The sequence below is a fragment of the Egretta garzetta genome, unplaced genomic scaffold (genome assembly GCF_000687185.1).
Source record: "Egretta garzetta isolate BGI_Z169 unplaced genomic scaffold, ASM68718v1 scaffold411, whole genome shotgun sequence".
In the NCBI taxonomy this organism is placed as follows: Eukaryota; Metazoa; Chordata; class Aves; order Pelecaniformes; family Ardeidae; genus Egretta; species Egretta garzetta.
In genome coordinates, this window is record NW_009258541.1 from 857,632 (window position 1) to 863,255 (window position 5,624).

A 5,624-nucleotide genomic window follows, 5' to 3' on the forward strand; every position below is an offset into this window, starting at 1 on the left:
ACCAAGCTTCATGGAAGTCCCCTTTCTTTGACTTCTCTGCTGGACGTTACAATTCAGTGGGTTTTTTTAAAAAGACAAACCAAAGTAAATAGAATCATAGAATAGAATCATAGAATCGTTTAGGTTGGAAAAGACTTTTAAGATCATCACGTTCAACTGTTAACCTAACCCTGCCATCCTACCACTAAACCCTGTCCCTGAGCACCTCATCTGCCTGGCTTTTAAATCCCTCCAGGGATGGGGACTCAACCCCTTCCCTGGGCAGCCCATTCCAGTGCCTGTCTACATTATGACATAATTGGTGACAAATACTACAATATGACATAATTGGTGTCATATAATTACTTTAACCTGTTCCGGTTTGGTCTGTTACTTTTTGAGTTCAAGAAGGGTTTTGAAAAGCAGGAGCTGAGTGAGGATCTCATGCAAGTTCAGGATCCAAAGTTTAGGCTTGGACGATTAGTCCTGGTTTAAGCAGGGGACAGGCAGAGCTCTGTTTTGGCTTTGGGACTGTCCCGGGATGAGTCTTGTTTATTTGCCAGAACCCTGTATTTGTGTGTGCTTGCCTGTACACACACGTGAGCGGTCACTGCTGGCGTTAGTAGACAGCTGATGAAACCTAATTGTCACCTGAGAGAATGGCACGGCTACCCCCGCTCCAGCATTTCAGAGGGTTTGCATGGACAGCTGGCCAATGCATTGATCCATTCTGTTTCCATCACCTTGGCATTCATTTCAGGGGGCATCTTTGCAAGAGGCTTTTCGGAGTGCTACGACAAGGGTGTCATGCAGGTGCTGCAGCCATACACCTGGGACTGATTTGGCTGTGCCAGCCATAACCAGTGATGTTTTGAAAACCTCTCCAAGCAGGAGAGCGGAGCCTGGTTTGTCGTGGGCTGCGGACCGCTCCTGGCCACCCACAGCGAGCTGGGCACTGCCAGTTTGGAAAAGTCCAATTTTCAGAGCAGAGCAATCCACGTTGCCCCTCAGAGCAGAGGCCAGAAATGCAATTTGTGCTTTAAAGCAATCTGTAGATGAAGGATTTTTATTTTGGCCAGCAATGGCAGCATTTTGGATGCCTGTTTGCTTTCTGGCTGTGCAGGTAAGATTTGAAGCTTGGAGGATGCTTGGTCAGGACCAGGAGAGCCATTCCCTGCTCTAACACTGATGGTTTTAACCACAAACTCGATAACCTTGGAGAAGCAAGAAAGCTAAAATCACCAGCCTAATAAAATTACACAAATTGCGGACCAAAGAGGATCCGTAATGTTTCCATCCCCGCCAAGGAAGAGGCGTGTACCTGGTTTTGGGAAGAAGGATTTGGGGCAGCGGCACTGATTGGGCTGCACCATGGCAACGGAGGAAGGAGCCAGCAGTGCCACCTCCAAACCCATCTAACACGGCCAATGAAACAAACCCAATCTTGTATTAAAATCAGCTTAAAGCAGTCCTGGAAATTGCAGCCCAGTGGGCATTAGTTCCATACCAAATTAATGAATGGGAACAAAAAGTGATGAGAAACATGAGACATTTGGCTAACGAATGACTAGGGAGAAAGCTGCAAAAGTCTATAAAGGAAAATCTCAAAACATGTAACATTCCTTGAGTGTGTCAGGGAAACAGAAGATAAGGGCAAACCAGCAGACTTGCACAAAAATAAAAAAAAAAAAGACACAGACAAAGGAGCTACGGGACTTGTGAAATGCTCTCGAGGCACCTTGCTGTGTTATTGGGTGCTGGTCCTGAAAGGGAGCAATGGAAGTGGATGCAAATGATAGAGAGTTACAAGTGCTTTGAAACCGGAATGCTTATTTGCATTACCTGCCCTTGCTGATGGAACAAGCACTAAGTCGATGCCACTGAAACACAGTGGATTCCAAATCATCCAGGAGACGGGATTTTTTTATACAGGACTAATCTTTTCATACAAGCTACAATGAAGCCAGTCAAGAAACTGCTGACACTAAGAATTTAACCAAAACTGGGGTGTTCACGGAGGTAGGTGAGAGACACGGGAGACAGATGCGGGGCTGGTGACGGTGGGGGAAGGAGCCCGAGCTGGTGCCACAGTGGGTGCTGCAGGATGGGATGGGATGGGATGGGATGGGATGGGACGCAATGGGATGGGATGGGACGCAATGGGATGGGATGGGACACAATGGGATGGGATGGCTCCCGCCATATGCAGCCTGCCTTTCCCTCTTATCCTTCTATCTGTTTTTATGGGAAAATGCTGGATCGGACAAACAGGCCCATGTGCCACAGAACCAATAAATAAACTAGTAAATAACTTTCTGTGGGTTTGTGCCTGGGGACTGACAGACTGAGCTCTCCAAGGCTGCAGCATGGCTCTGTTGCTTATAAGACATCAGAGAAGCCACACATTGCAAATGTCCTAACCACAGGAAAAGCTTTAATGGGAGTTGACACTTCATTAAACACCAGTAAACCCACATGAGAGAGAAACCTTAACTAAAGAGTGGATTTTCTGGTGTCTAATAAGGCACAAACTCCCATTAAGTTTTTTCCCAGGGTTTAATTCATTCTGTCTGTTTAATTCATTCTCTTTTCTCAGCCTGATTACCTGTTCTCACAAAATTTGCAAGACCTTAATATTTTCCAGACGTTCACTCCTTTGAGAGGACGGTGGGCAGCGGGTTCAAGAATTACTGGGGAGGGGACAGACGGAGTGTGACCTTACAGGAAAACAAATTGGAAATCAGATCCCACCAGCCTGGCAGGAAGGGGAGAAGCTGCCAGGCCCACCATGCTGATGACAGAGCCACGCACGGTATTTTCAGAAAGTCAGCCAAGCAGACAGTGCCGCAGCCCTTTCTGGGCTCTCGCCTTCTTTTTACACAAGCTGTCGTCATCCCAGAGTCAGAACGGGTCTACGCAATATCTGTAAAATAACTGGTTTCACTAACTGGCGTCGCTATGGAGGTGATGTTTTGCTATCCATTCCATTTCCTGGGAGGGAAAAAAAAAGCAAGCGACTTGCACAAAGCCCTCTGGGGTTTTTTTGGGGGGTCCCTGTTGCAGAGGGGGAGCGGAGGCTGCCTGGGGTGCATGATGGCGCAGACCGGAGGGGTATTGCCGCTTGTCTGCGTGCTGGAGATGCAATGAGGTCACCAGAAAGTGTGTGCTGTCAGCCGCGGGAGCGACACCCGGCCGGGCGATAACGGCGTCGTGTGGGCCTGGGCTCAGGAAGCTGGGTCCTGCTTTTGATTGCACTGGAGAAAAGCCAAGGAGAGCAACAACAAATTAATTAGCTGACGATGGCAAGGCTTCAGGGCCGGCTCAGGGGAGAGAGGAGCTGTTTCCTCCTCTGTAGGGTGTTTTTAAGGGGTTGCAGAGCAATGCTTCTTCTGTCACGTCTGCTCTTTTCTACCAGAGGGTGAGGGTGCAGGGCACAGCTTCGCCGGGCACAGGGCAGCACCCCGTGCTCCGTGGGCAGCCAGCACAAGGTTGCTCTGGCTGCTGAAAGCCCCATGGCTGATTTTTAGGCACATTTCCCAAGTGTGGAACACATACACGTTAACAGCACGAGCCCATGCGCACATCTCGCTCTCAGCAAGTACGGTTTTATTTCACCACCCATGGTGATTAAGTTAAAACTAAAGTTTCATTAGCTGTACCCCTTAACTATGGCCAGTTATGGATTGGCTTTTACATTACAATCAGTTGCTTCAGCTCCTGTTTTATTTTGAAATATTAAAGTTGCACAGGCTGAAGGAGCGTGCAGGCAACATCAGAGGCATTTGCATGCTGAAAAGCCACTTGCTGTTTTCTCCAACCACACCATCGTGCCTATTGAACGCTGTCACCTCTTACTGCAGGTCTCACCATCCCTACGCCCTTAAACGTCACATCACAACTGCAGTCTTGGTTTTGCACGAGTTCCCCTTCTGTCTATAAAATTAATCAGTGAAAATGGAAAGTGAGTAGTGGCAACCCCTGATGCGCCCCCACTTCTGACAGCATTTTTGTCTGCTGAATGCAAGTATGGGATTTAATACGCAAGCGCACACGCTTTCGTATTGATGGATGAAGCTTCTGTTCCTCGGGCAGCGGTGGGGTTGGTATTATGGGGAGATGCACTGGAGGGCACTGGGCTCTGCAGCGCTCTGCAAGGAGGGGTCCTCGTCCGCAGGCGTCCCTGCGGACAGCAGAAGATGCTCCAGAGAAGGTGATGGAAAACTCCAACTGATTTGGCCAAGACGACAGAGTCTTGTGGTCCCTGAGTCCCCTTTTTCACCCCTGGGAAAGTCACAGTGTCCCCGCATGGGAGGAGCAGCAAAACCCCACTGGAGAGCAGCCGGTGCGGGCACAGCTGCAGCAGGGTTACAGGAATCGAAACTCCTGAGCTCCCGGTGGGAACAGCATCGCTTTCTCCTCCAGATGTCGGCTGAGAAGGCCATGGGGCTGCAGAGGCTGCCGGGCAGCTGGGGGTTGGTGCTTATCGCAGGCGCCATGGGTCGAGCCGTCCTTAGCAGTGGTGCCATCCGCCGCTGGACCGGGGTGGGTTGAGGACCTGTGCCCAACAGGGAGCAGGTCACGGGTTGGGAGTGGGGGGCAATGGACTGGCCTCAGCCCAAGATTAGCTGCGACGGGTGCTGTGCTCCCAGGGCGATGGGTATCGCCGTGTCTGGTGCCTGGGAACACCACCCTCCACGGGGCGCCTGGGGAACCATCCAAAGGCCGCAGGAATCCACGCGCCACGGGGTGAAAACAGCTGCAGTGACAGGGACAGTTGTCTGCCTGCTTCAGAAGGTAAAAAGTGGGAAAAATAGCAAGAATAGGGACTGCAAAGCCACTTGCATGCAAAACTAATAGCAAGGGGAAGTAGAGTCCTGGAGCAGACAGCAGCAGCCAGGCTCAGAGCCCCTCCACCTTAAAGCCCCTGGGTGCTGGCGGGTTCCCAGCCCTACAGCACGGCTCATGCACACAAGCACAGAGCAGCCCCGCGCCTGGGCAGAGCCAGATACCGCTGGCTGCATTATCTCCCTGGGACAAGGAGCCCAGGGCACTGGAGGGGAGATATTTGGACCGAGGCCGACCTCTGTTTCCAGCTCACCCAGGGCTCACGGCTCTGTCCTACTGCACGCCTGCGTGCTGGGACGGTGGCACCCGCAGGGCTTGTGCCACTGCAGCTGTGCCACCCCAGCAGCAACTGTTGTGTTGGTACCCACTTCCGGCAAACCCAAACCGACGGCCAACATTGCAATAAATCCCGTAAGCAACATGTGAGCGGGTGTGAGTGAAGTCTGGTCGCTGTTGTCTACTGACCCGATTAGGTAGGGAACAGAAGCAAAATCATTACAGAGGCGCAACTGCTGGCTTCTGTAACCCATAGCTCACTGTAACCTTCCAAAGACAACAGTGATGCGGGTCTACAATGAAGGGTATGCAGAGAGTGGGGCCAATTCTGCCCTTGGCGACCCACTTGTAGCACCGGGGGTTTTGGCAAGGTTGTAGTCATGGTTGGAAGTAGGAGGCTGCACTGCCAGCTTTGTCTTAACGGACTGTTAAACCCCAGTGCCAGGAGGCACAGTGTGGGCTCAGACCCGCAAGATACTGAAGGAGTGAGAGAGCACGTTTGCAATGGCAATAAAATAAAAATA